Source organism: Nipponia nippon, unplaced genomic scaffold (genome assembly GCF_047370975.1).
Source record: "Nipponia nippon isolate SJK-2023a ecotype South Korea unplaced genomic scaffold, ASM4737097v1 scaffold_5, whole genome shotgun sequence".
Taxonomy (NCBI): domain Eukaryota; kingdom Metazoa; phylum Chordata; class Aves; order Pelecaniformes; family Threskiornithidae; genus Nipponia; species Nipponia nippon.
The window spans coordinates 92,430,432-92,444,621 of NW_028262369.1; the positions used below are offsets into that span (position 1 = coordinate 92,430,432).

General features: G+C 40.7%; 1 protein-coding gene across 1 annotated transcript in view; it reads right to left on the reverse strand.

Moving 5' to 3' along the window:
- Positions 1 to 14,190, reverse strand: part of NCKAP5 (NCK associated protein 5) — a 406,910-nt gene that overhangs the window by 153,495 nt on the left and 239,225 nt on the right. The gene's annotated exons all lie outside the window — the stretch shown is intronic.

The window sequence follows — 14,190 nt, forward strand, 5'->3', positions numbered from 1 at the left end:
TGTCCAGTTTTAGGAAGGACTGCTTAACCAAACATGGCACAGAATAATTGAGACTTGTTTCTTATAAATTAGAATCTTTGAAGCATGAATTAATAGCACCTTAATTGAAAAGCGATTGTTATTGTATGATCTATAATACTCTCCACAGTGACAGCACATGCCAGAAAGATTTAGTATAAATTCTTTCAAAGAATGCAAGAATAGTTGAGCCTGTATAAATTTAACTTGAAATCCCATGTTTTGCTCCCTGAACAAGGGTTTCAAAGGACATGTACATTTTGGAAGTGAAGCAGAAAAATTAGGAGCTTTATGAAAGGCTATTTCTACACACCAACCTATACTTTTCCCCCTTCTGGTAACCATGAAAGGTTATCTTCTCTTGGTCTTGATTCTAATATCCTAGATGGACCCACTCCAACATCAAGCACTTGCCGATTACATCCAGAATAGCTATCCCCCACGCGTGTATTCTGCCTGGTTGCTGGTCTATGCTAAAAAACCTGCTTTGCCAAGGATTCTGTGCATCTTATGTAACTATCAAGCTGTTACAATCTGCAAAAACAGTCTCTAAAGCTCACCATTCCCGAGTCTCCATTCTTCAATTACTATTTAAGAACATTTATTTTCCCCTTTCTTCAGTGTTCTATTTACTATCCATCTGAAGCATCTCAGTTAGTACCATTAAATTTTTTGTTACATCTATTATTTGAATAGGAAATTGAAGTTTTCTTAAAACTGAAGTGTTCAATTTTTCTTTTTTTAAAAAGCTATTTTCTTTAGGGGAAAAATAGATTAAACCCATGTTTGATAGAAGCTTCTGAAGTTTCTTGACAAAATGTCAGTTTAGAGTAGGGAAACAGTCCTCCACCAGTCCTAACCCAAGGATAAATTTCTCAAAGCATTAAACAGAAGAAGAAATGAGGCACTCTGAGACCAAAATCTGTTCATGGAATATAAGAGTTTAAGGAACATAAAATATTAATGCTACTGTGGAAAGCACTGTCAAGATTTCATCTGGAATATTATCTGCAGTTATGATCACCAGTATTCAGGAGCGGCTCGTTCAGAGAGGATTCGGTGAAGAGACAGCTCTGAGGTTGTTTAGAGGAATCGCGAGTCCGTGTCATGAAAAGAGACTAAACAACTTATCTTGCTAAACTTAAGAGACCAAGGGCTTACATGGGTATGACTTCCATAAAAGAATCAGTGAGAAAAAATAAAATGAGAAAGAAAACTACATCAACCTAACGTCAATGACTGACAGAACAATATTGGAATATAGTGGTTACAAATACATTTAGGCTGGAATTAGGATGTTTTTAATTACTGAAAAAGTGAGGCTCCGAACCAGCCTGACAGGTAGAGCAATGGGATGAGAAACCTAAACAGTTTTAAGCTGGAGTTGAGCAGTTTATGAAATTAATTATGCAGCAGGGTCAAGAGCCAAGGACTTGAAGTTATGATCCACAGGTCCTTGCTGCTATTCCTCCTCAAACAAAATCAGTCATTGCTACATTTAAAAAATGTAATTTGTCCTGTGCTGTTGAGAGAATACCGGGAAATCAATCCAACTGCAATGTACAGTTATTTATTTTGGCTTTGTTTCTGTGTGTGTTTCTGGGCAAGGGGGCCAGCGGAATCTCTGGAAAGGAGGAAACATCGTTCCCTGCCCAGGGAGCAGCACACAGGGCACAGGTGCTCAGGCGTCCAAGATGGCAGAAGGAAGCTTCCTCTGTATTTTTGCTGCAACTCAAATCTTGTCTGGAAGCCTGGACCTCCCTGCAAGGGCCCACCGAGCTGTAGGAGACTTGCTTTTAAAGCTTCTTGATGTTATGTTTCTGACAGCTCTGCTGCCTCCATCTCCTGCCTGGCCCCGCTGCTGCAACTCACAGCACGCGCCAGAGCAGTTTCATCCAGGCCAGGCAAGAAAGACCCTGCTGGGGTTGATGCATCACTGGTAGGCAGTCAAGTTCCTGACTCTCCTCCCAAATTTCTCAGGACCATCACCTTCATAAATGGGCACCTTCTTTGTGCTGTTCCCCAGCAATGCTGGAACATGGTCAGAAAACCTGCTGGCTTTGTGCCTCTGTCATTTCAAGTGGACCAAAGACATAAGCTATTTTGTTGGGGTCCTCCCCAAGAACATATTTTAAGCTCATATGGGAATTAATCTTTCCTCAAATATACTAACGGAAAGAGGAACAAGAGTTCTCTCAGCCCTCTACCTCTGCAGAACCTTCTCCATATATTTCCCACTTCCCAAAAAGGTCTTTCAGACCCCCTTTCAGCTAGGTTTATTGACTTCCTTCCTTGAGAGAGGTGTCTCTCACACAATCTGCCACAGTAATTTCACACGTGAAGAGGAATTTCTCTGACCACCCTCTCAACTGTTATCCTGGTTTTGGCTGGGATGGAGTTAATTTTCTTCCTAGTAGCTGGTATAGCGCTGCGTTTTGGATTTAGTATGAGAATAATGTTGATTACACACTGATGTTTTAGTTGTTGCTAAGTAGTGCTTACACCTAGTCAAGGACTTTCCATCTTCCCATGCTCTACTGACTGAGAGGGCTGGAGGTGCACAAGAAGCTGGGAGGGGGCACAGCCAGGACAGCTGACCCAAAGGGCTATTCCATACCATATGACATCATGGTCAGTATATAAACTGGGGGGAATTGGTGGCGGGGCAGCAATCACTGCTTGGGGACAGGCTGGGCATCAGTCAGCGGCTGCATCACTTGTTTTGTTTTGTTTCTCTTTCTCATTGTTTTCCTTTTCATTGTGATTTATTATTATTATTATTATTTTTCAATTATTGAACTGTTTTTATCTCAACCCACAAGTTTTCTTACTTTTGCTCTTCCAAGGAGGGTGAGCAAGTGGCTGTGTGGTGCTCAGTCACCAGCTGGGGTTAAACCACAACAACCCTTCTGGCGCCCAACATGGGGCTCAAGCCCACGACCCTGGGATTAGGAGTCCCATGCTCTACTGACTGAGCTAGATCCCCTGTACACATCATGCAACTGATGCTACATGGAGTAAGTGAGTTGCACTGATCACACAATGGGCTCAAACAGGAAACCCCCCTCGCCCAGGAATCTTGGACTGGCCAGAAGACAAAGATTTCAGAATATCGCCGGAGGAGGTGATGCTTGCTGAAGAGGCCTCACTGTATAACTAACTACCAGAAAATAAGAAGCAATATGCCCTATTCACTGATGGGTCCTGTCATCGTGGGAAAGCATCGGAGGTGGAAGGCTGCTGTATGGAGTCTTCTACAACTAGTCACAGAAACTGCTGAAGGAGAAGGTGAATCGAGGACTGTCATGGTTTAAGCCCAGTTGGTAACTGAGCAGCGCACAGCTGCTCACTCACCTCTCCCCAGTATGATGGGTGAGAAAATCGGAAGAGTAAAAGTGAGAAAACATGCGGGTTGAGATAAGAACTGTTTAATAATTGAAATAAAATAAAATAAATTTCTAGTAGTAGTAGTAGTAATAGCAGTAGTAGTAGTAGTAATAATAATAATAATAGTAATAATAGAATATACAAAGCAAGTGATGCACGATGCAATTGCTCACCACCCACCGACCAATGCCCTGCCAGTCCCTGAGCAGTGCCCCCCCCCTCCCCCAGCCTTCCCCTAATTTATATACTGAGCATAACATCATATGGTATGGAATAGCCCTTCGGCCAGTTTGGGTCAGCTCTCCTGGCTGTGCCTCCTCCCAGCTTCTTGTGCATCTCCAGCCTTCTCAGTCAGTAAAGCATGAGAAACTAGAAAGTCCTTGACTTAATGTAAGCACTACTTAGCAACAACTAAAACATCAGTGTGTAATCAACATTATTCTCATACTAAATCCAAAACACAGCACTACACCAGCTACTAGGAAGAAAATTAACTCCATCCCAGCCGAGACCAGGATAACTGTGTAGGACATGCCTTCATGTCCTGTCTCACTGCAGAGGAAACCAATTTTCTTCTTCAGTCCTCTGTAGCATATCCCTTAGAGGGGTTTGACTTCCCCAGACCTAAAACCTTTCCTTAACAGAGCAAGGTTTCCTTGAAAAAAAATCCTTCCCATATATCCTAATCTTTAATTCCCCTTCTAGCATAGGGAATAAATACTCTCTATGGCCCATGCTCTGTTCAGCCGCATCCCACGCAGCCCTTTTTATGACTCTCCCTCCAAGCAACAGGTAGCACGTATCTGTTCCAGCTCTAGAAGGTGCATGACAGTTTCAACCCCTTCTCCATTGACCTCATTCCTTCAAGATTTCCACAGGCTGGCAGCTACCTTTTGCTGGGTGCTATCACCTTCCCTTTTCATCACCCTCAAGCTGAGGTGACAGTACTCAGTGGTTATTTCAAATGCATGTCACAAGAATTCCCTCAACTTGATACTGACTTACAGTCTTACAGAGACATGTCCAAAGGTTTCTATAGACTCTTACTGCAGCAGCTGAGGTTTGTATTTCAGGTTTTTCCATCCCCTCATGCCATGCAGCAGGTGCAGGACTCTTTTTAAAGACTTAGAGAAAAATATCAATAACATATCTTTCTCCATCTTTAGCTTAACCTACTTCTGTTGTAATGAAAATTCTCAGGTGGGTATTTTCTTCCAGCTCCTATCTGTGAGACAGGGAAGCTTCCTGCCTCTCTCCTAGGCAGTCTCTGGCTTAAGTTTCTTGACTTCTATTTTTAGTTATAGCCTCCCTGGAGATGTGGCCTGGGTTTCAGCTCCTTGAGCTGTCTGACCCCTCCCTACCACCTGACCATGGACCGAGGAACAGGTTCTCACACGGTTTCTCAGCGCTTTCAGCTCTTGGTTCACCTATGAACCAGTCGGCATTTTTGCCAGCTGGACTTTGGTTGTCTCTTTGGAGACTGCAATCTGTCTGGCTTTGGTGACAGACCTCTGTGCCTCTGTCCAAGCCTTGCAGCTCTCTCTCCAAACCCACAATCCAACCAAACAAAAAGCTTGTGTCTGACTCAGCTCCCATATAAATTTGGTTGCTTACTCATATGTCATTTCAAACTTCAGGTTTGGGGTTACCTGCGTCTCACTTCCCTCACAACTCCTTTCAAAGCTCTCCAACGGATCAGGTCAGACTTTCTCCTTACAGTGAATTCCCCAAACTACCAAAAGGCTTCATAGCAAACAAACACACACAACACCCCTTCTTGAACAAATTAAAAATCCAGACTTTAGATTAAAATCAGATTTTTCTAAAATATGAAAGTGGCTTTGCAAGACATAGCAGAAACAAAGAGAGCTCATTGAACAACAGTTCCTGTTCATTGCGTCCTTGCAGGAATGTCTTTCCTTCTACCTGGTTTCAAACAAATTAGTAGCTTCCTGAACTGCAGACTCTGCCTACTCCCCTCTGGCCCCAAGGATTTCCATTACCCCTAGATAGGGCTGCCTGCTCTCCTCGGCTCTCTCCCTCATCTGCAGGCTCATCTCCAGACTGTGCAGTGACCTGCCAGCCACACCTACAGCCCCGAGAGCCTCTGCCCTCCTCCATGAGCCATGGTGATGCCCAGGGTGAAGCGGTCCCTCCTGCCTGGGGCTGTATCCAAGCCTGCTGTTCTCGGTGCGTGAGCCTGCAGCACGCTCTTAGGCCGTTGCTTCCAATGGGTAGGTAGCCAGGAGACAGACACAAGCTTCTCCAAAGAATTTAGATATTGAAAATGGATTAAAAAAAGCAAAGAGAGAATTGAAAACAGATACGTGATAAACTTAAAAAGAGAACTGACAGATGGGAAATGCTGAGGCTTTAAACCCCAAGGGTGCTTCTCTGCATTTTCAGTTCGGCTTAGGATACGACATTGGTACACGCCTTACAGCAGTGTGCTGGGCAAAGCCTACAGAATGTACAATATCCATCCTTAATATTTCAGTTGGAAAATAAAGTAATAACATCCTCTATAATAGCAACAGAAAGACACACATATAATGTATAATTCATGTTTATTCTTTCTGTTCATCAGTACAGGTGCTTATCAATCCAGAAATACCAAGAGAAATTCTCCTGCACCATCACGGCCCTTTCCCCACCAGAGGCTCTGAGCAGCCAGTTCAACCCCATGGCATTTGCTAGTGTCAAATCCAAACTGCACAAGCCATGCTTTTTCACATACTCATGCTAAACCCTCCTTCTAAAAACATACTCAAAGCATACTGAAACTGTTGCCTGAAGGGCAAGCTATCTAAAGAAGAGTTGCACATAAAATAAAGTACCTTGTGCATGGGCAACTCTAGCAAGTCTGGGCTGCTATGAACCAGGTCTCAAGCTCTATTTACACGAGTGGAGAAGGATCCTTCTTTTGAGCGGACCATCTAATCAGGTGCTCTGTCTGCTAGACCATACCACCACTTGATAGTTACACAGAATTGAAAGAGTGAGAACAACATTTACTTAGTTGAAAGTGGCCATTGAACCCACTGGAAATTTTCAAGGTATCCTTAAAATAATGTGAGCATGTGCCTTGAGCCTCAGAGCCTCACAGAAGTAGGGTAGGATTTTGGAAGACCTTAGCATTGGCATATCCCTGCTCCCACATAAGTCTGAATTCTGTTATCACACAATGGCAGACCTGACATTTCTCTGAAACTGCTCTAACTACCATCTGAGCCAGGAAATGTTGGAAATGTTTCCATTGTCTCTTTCAGCCATACAGATTTCACTCATCAAACTTATACCTACAGCAAAAAGTTTCTGAACTGCAAGAGAAACCAGCAGTAATATTTATTTCCGTGTTGACAGACAGACAAATGCCATATGGACTGTATGTGTGTCTTCCATCACCAGCCCTGTATATGATTTTGTAAGTTACAGGAAAAAAAACAGTCCAAGACTAAGCCTCGCAGAAAAGCTTCTCACAGGCAATTGAAAGGATTTTTCAAATGGAAGGAATGTCCCTCCTACAATTCCCCAGTAACGTATTTGGGACCTTAGGACAGGAGATATTTCCATTAACGATAAGTGGATAAAACCTAAGTACAGAAAGCTAATTGTCGTGTCAGCTGAAACATATGCTCATAAACTCAAACTCTATTCATGCTGGAGGCAGCAGAAACAGTCACAGTGTTTCAGCATAACTAAAAGCATCAGAAAAATTACAGACAACTATACAATCAGACTGCAAATATTTCCAACTTCAAATAATGGTGGTTTTACTTTTTTTCTTGTTTTCTACATTTTTAAACAAGTATTTCTTTTTCCATATTTGCAAATATATAGATAGATGGATAGATATATCTACCAGCTCCTCCAAATACACATATTTAATATTGCATATAAGCACTCCGATACAGACAAACCACTATTGCTTGAAGTTACTTACGGGAATGTAAAGCCACTCAAAATTAAAAAGCTCTTGTTCCATTCTGAGTTATGGCTTCAAGGGGGTACCAAGACCACCTTGACATAGCTACATAAGTTTCTATGTGTTTTCCATGAATAGCGAAGATGATATTGTGGTGGGAGGCAGCTTTTGTGGGGCTGAAGAAGGTACAAGAGAAATGCAAGTTGAAAATTAAGTCTGTCATCAACGAGCATTTGCAGAACCCTCCACAATGCAAACAAACTGTTCTTATGCATTTTCACACTACACAGCCCATCATGAAGCTTTCAGGCTCAAACTGCGCAGTGTTGTGGTAGACACCAAACTGTGCTGGCCAAAGTACAGACAGAAGCTGGAAGAAAGCTAAAAACAGGAGGGACTTTCTTTTTCCTTCTGCAGAAATTATCGTGATTTGTTTTCAGCCTCTCTGACTCACCAGTGAAGGTTTTCTTAGGCCACTGGATTCTGGACACCAATCTTAAATTCTACATAATATAGAGCTATTTCACTGTCCTCATAGCTCTACCTCTTTGCAAATCTTATAGGAGTTTTGAGATGGTTCCGCCGTTGTGAGAAATACTCTGTGAAGATGGGTGGATATGGTTTTCTGTAAGTAAAATCCCCACTTCATGGAACCAATAAATAATAGTATTTTCTTTACTATAACATGTTCCACTTTTTAATTTATACAATGAGTGGGAAATCCATTGCAAAGTATTGACATCTTCCAATTAGTGAACAACTGCAGTAAAAATCCAAGGATGATCTATCACAAAGTTGAGTTTCTTCTTCTAACTGACAAATCACACTAGCTTTAATTATCATAACCCACCATGTGCTAGTAAACATGGTTATTCTATTAGAAAGATCAGTTACATGAGGCCTCATCCCAGGATATACTAAGTCCCTGCTCCTAAGAGGTCTGAGGTCCACAGCTTTTTGTGCTGTGAATATGCAGGTTAACATAATATACTGTGTTTTCATCTTACAGGTGAACAAACTGAGGCACAGCAAGGCTAACCAACACGGCCAATATCAGTGATCGTTAGAACCCAGGATGCCAACTGATGGGTCTAAGCAGCAGATGACATGTCCGCTCTATATCGTTTTGTTGGTATGACTGTACAAATCTTCAGTTCTTTCCATCAGTGATCTGAGCTCTGTATCTTAAAAAAGATTTTAGTAACTTCAAATAAATCGACAGTTTTGCGATCTCTCTACTGATATGTTAATGTTTCACACATTTCATATGAATAGCTTATGCTAGTGCCTGCATAACCTTAAACAAGCCGTTCGATCTGGAATGAAGCATGGTATCAAAAGCTTTCTTCTGTCTTTTTATCATCCCGACTTTTCTGCACTAAAATGAAACCTGGAGAATTTGTGGGAGGATATAGAGAGATATTTATACCTCACCATTCTACAATTGTTTAGTATTAAAAAATTGCAAAACATTTAAAATATATAATTCTTCTGATTAAGTGGCTGGTGAGCATGCATATTATTGCTGTACAGAAAGCAATATAATTCTTTTGATTAAGTGACTACTAAGTATGCATACCATTAAAGTTGTTCAGAAAGTTTCATTATATTGAACACCATACTACATGCCCTGATGCCTTCAGAGGCAAAGACTGTGAAGTTTATTAAATTCTTGCATTCTTTTTCCCTTAAAATGTTATTTGTGAATTTAATGCCTTTAAAAAACTAACTACTAATGGAGCTAATAGGACTCTAAATAAATAAACATTCAAGAAACCAATCCTGGTTTCTGTCAATAACCTAAATTTTACGTCAAAAATCAAATTCACAAGACAGCATCAGCCCTTTCCTGACACTGTACAGCCAACTGCAAAGGTCCAAAGGCCAAACTCCTGCCAATGTAATTACACAGGACTCAAGTATAACAGAAAGTTTCCCACTTTGAACTCGGATCCCCCCAAAATGGGTCACCTTAGATGTTCACAAATACAAAGAACAGCAAGAATCAACAGAACAGCAAGAAAAAATGACTCCGGTTCCCAACCATGAGATTCGTTTAAAAGTACTTTTAAAGACAACATGGAGTCTTAATAAATATAATTTCTGGACTTCAGCTCTTCCAAATTTCAGCTCATAAAGACTACAGTAAGAAAAGAAAAAAATGGAGATTTTCAATTCAGCTGTGACTTCCTGTAAGCCTCTACATGTAAGATCAGCAAAGGTGGATGAAATGTGTAGGAATATTCCAAGGCATGTCTGTGCTACAAAGAATGATATGATAATATTTTAATTCCTAAGGGGGATAGTGTGCTGCTGTAGGTATATTTAGAATTTGTCTTTTCTTTTTTCTCCTCAGCAGAGAGCTTGCTTTGGACATTCAAACAGACATTCACAAACAGAGGGTATGAGACAGTTCTTGGCTGATCAGCTATGATAAAACATTTTCTCCGTACCGTTTATGAACAGGTGATGCCCTGATGCCCTCTCTGTGTGACTAGGACCTTCTCACACAACAAATCCTCCATATTACCCTCCGAATTACCAACTTATGGAATGAAAAATATATAAATAAAATGCCTCCATGTGTTTTTCCCCAAAGTAGATGGGGAATGACTGCCAGGATAGTGAATGCCAATTATCTTCTCCTGAACCTGAAGAATGCCTCCTTTTGTGCAGGTTTCCTGCAGCACCACCCTGGAACAACCCAGTTTCCTATTCCAATGGTGCCAGCCCGGGAGTTTACCCTTCTGGAGGACAGGTTCAAGAAACAGCAATACATATCTACTACCACAGAAACCTAAGATGCAGAAGTAATTACTCTTCCAGTCTGAAATTTCAGGTGGTTAGAGAACAACCACAGAAACAAGTCATGTCAGAAACATAAGAATGAAAGCTTACTGGCTGTAGATTGCCAAACCCTAGCAGCATAGCAAAATGGCCTAAACAAGTAATATATGGTTAGAATAATGGTCTCCAAGGGCTTAATTACCTGTATCATTAGGTAGTGGTAGTCTCTCTAAAATTATATTGACAGCTTTTCTACAAACAAGCAGTTGATAATGAGGCAATAAAAATACATGACAATGCACACAAAAGAGGGCTGGAATAGCGTCATATACAGCATCATCAGCTTTGATGCCAACAAACAAGAAGGGCTGAATTAAACTATTCGTGAACTGGTCACAAAAAAACCCAAGAAGGAGCTAGATATATTTTGTCATTAATAACTTTTAATGTTCTCCCTTTCTGTATGTGTGGCAAGCCTAACAAAAGCAAAAGATGATAAAAAAAAAGAAGGGAAGAAAAAGAATATCAAGGTGCAAATGAGATGCAAGAAGAAAGAAATAACAACTGCATTAAAAAAAAAAAAGAAAAGGCAGGGACATTTTCATGCCTCTATGTTAAGCGCTATAAAGCACTCCCCATATCTTTCCAAACACATTACTTTGTCACCGCCATTATCCATTTTGTGAAGTAACAACAGGAAAAAAACACACCAGAATACACAGGCTCAAAATACCAAATTCATCACTATTGAAGCCCATCTCTTTAAATTGCATTATCCTGGAGACGAACTGAATAAAAGCAAGGAAAAGTTTCTGTATGTAGGATTTCACTGAAATATGCAGAAAGAACACTGGCTCTTTGCTGCATCTATGTGCTTCCACTACTGCCTGCTCCCATTTTCCCCTTGCTGAAGTCATGCAGAATGTTGCCCCTGTATCAGACGCAGTGTTTGAAATCTTGCTGACCTCAAAGGTTCAGGAGGTAAGTTGTATGATGCCAGAAATCCCGTGAGAAGAGTAAAGAACGCTTTAGTGAGATGGCCAGCTATCAACATGGAAAACAACAGGAACAGAGGGGAGAGTAAAGGGCTCTGGAAAAGCATATCCCATTACTTTGGCCCACAAAGTAGAGCAACTGGACAAACTAAGAGTTGGATTAGGAGAAGAGAGAAGAAGGAAATACTTATGAACAGAGAATGAAAGCAGAGGAAAAAATTTTGAGAAAGCATCTTAAGGAGAGAATGGAGAGGAAGAGAACAGCACAAGACACGAGGACCGGAAAGAAAGGCAACAGTAGCATAAAAGATGTAAGAGAACTTTGAGGAGAAGAAGCAAAAAGGACATGAAAAGGTAAGCAATATTTAAGATAGCGGAAAAAGAATAAAGTATAGAAAGAATAAAAAACAAAAAAGGTAAGCATAAAGAGAAGTGAAAGGACATCTAGACATCTCTAAGGTGCAAATGTTTATTGTAATTATTTGTAATGTACTGGTATTTCTTTTGCAGAAACAGGAGAGCTATTAGCTAGGACAGAAGATCATTTAAGAAGGGCTTAGAGAAGGATTTTTAGTCTAACTACAGCCCTAAACAGAGAATCACAACATCACTCCCTCCTCCCCGGTTCAAGCACTCATTCTTTAATCATCTGTCTTCAGCACAGCATGGCATACATTTCCAAACTGCTCTGCAGGATTTTAGCCATGCGGCTCCCATTGGGTTAATGGGAATCCTGTGGACAGAGCTCTGTGTGAGGCTTTGAAAATGTACTCCAAAAATCTCTAAATAATGCACTAGTTGAACATTACCCTGTTTACTTCTCATAGGACATGACTAAAATGAAACAAAGGTTAGGTCATTTATAAAAGTAGTATTTATTGGGACGCTCATCAGTGTTTTCCTATAGGGATATTTTTCCTCTGTAAAAATATTTAACGTGACTATTTAGGATTTACTTCTTCCACGATGTCTGAAACAGAGAACAAAATCAACTCAAACCACATTTGCTTCAGAAAAGAAGATCCAGCAGTTAACACATCAGCCTAAGATTCGAGAATCCCCGTTTCAAGACTTTGCACTGCCATAGGATACCTTTGTGGCTTTGTTTCAGATTTTCCTCCGAAAATCAATTTAACAGTTTCTATTTCATAACAGCTTTATGATGACAATAAATACCAGTGAAGCATTAATCAAAGATTCATCAGATACAGAAAAAATATTCCAAGATTAACTCCATCTCTCCCTTCAAGAGCAGGGCTGTTTCCGTGATCAGGTCTGAGATAACATGAAAGTTTTGAGAAATGTAAATCCTTGTCATCCATACTCTATAAAGACAAGACCTTTGTTTCTGTGCTTTCACCTTTCAGAAACAGCACTCAGAATAAATACATGAAGATGCAATTTTAATCAGCTTTCATGCGCCCAAACAGTAGATCATATTCCATCATCCCTTGGAACATGAACCAAATAGGCTCATCTACATAAAAAGCTTCAGGGATTTCAATTTCAGGGGACAGACCCTCAACCTGTGCAAAGCAGAACAGCATTACTGCAGAGAACAGAAGGCTGGTACGTTCACGAGGCAAAAGTTTAGCCAAGGAACAGCAAACATAACATACAGCGACTACATTTCTGGCTTCAGAAATGAACATTAGATGTAATATTAATATCAACAGTTTACTATAAACTGTTACCTTATCCATGCAATTTGTGCTCCCGTGAAAGTGGAAGATCACCTTAGGAATACATAGGTTTATGTTAAGATACCTCAGAGAATTGGGCTCGGCAAATAAAATTCTTCAGCCATGAACTAGTTAAGCACTTTTTTCCTGGACTTACAGAACAGACACTGGACATGAAGGTCTACTAGGAAAACCTTGGGAAATACTCGTAACACAAGAAGTTCAGCATTTTGCAAGATTCTGAGTTTATGTCAGTGGAATGCAGAAATATTAGATGACTGGAAACTACTATGTCTACCAGCGTCAAACTGTACCAGCATGAATTATTGCAAAATTGAGTAACTTTGGGCAGAAGTCATTCCATTGAACTTAACAGTGCATTTCATGGAATCAGGGCCTTTGTGACTTCAGTGAAGAGACAGCATGTATTTTAGCTAATCTGGTGGAAACAAAGCCTCACAAGCCTGCCTTACTAAGAAATAATTTAGTAGTTCTCCTGAGGGACTTTTTTCCCCCTCGAAGCAAGAATCAACACAAAGAAAAAGATCCTTTTGAATCCTTAATTAAATATTATGAAAAGTTGAAAGAAAACAATCATTATCTTATAATACACTATTACAATTCAGGAGACCAATTTCTGAAAAAACAATTTAGATATCCATGTCCAGAAGGGGAAAAGGGCAATAAAACCAAAAAAAGCCGGAATGATACATGAAAGAGAGGCTGGGTTGGACATGCAGGGAATGCAGGGTAAGTGCGTGCTGAACCGCAGCATCTCACAGTACCAAAGCTTTAAAAATTCCATTTGTTCTTCAGAAAGGAAGGACAGTTTACCTTCATCATGAGCAAAAATGCTACATAGGGCAGGAAATCTTGTGCATGACAGGGAATTCTATTAATGTGAGAAGAAGCTACGTCAGGTCCTTTTATATCCATAGCCAGGCAGGGGGAAAGGCAGGACTTTCAGCCAGTTACACAAACGCAATATAACCTGTGGGTATCAGAGACATCTAAGACTCCTGCTCGCTCGGTTACGAAGTTAAGCTAAGTTTTATGGCACAATTATAATCATTCACTCAGGTTTTAATGTTGTGGGGTTATAAGGAAAAAAGATCGTGTTTATTACAGATGTGACCCAGAGTGGCCAAATCAGCATTGTGCCCTGCTGCTGCTGCAGACAAGCTGGGCAGAGGTGCTCAGGGAGCCCTCTGGCTAACAGAAACCAGCATGGGCCAAACCTCCCACTATGGGGGCTGCAGGTATTTTGGAAAACATAGTACTTGCCAGCCTAGTTAGCTTTAGACAGACAACGGGCAATAGGAGGCAGAAGGAAGAATAAAGCAAGAGGGCAAAAATGGTAAAAAATGGCTAAAAAAATGCATCTGGACCAGACGCT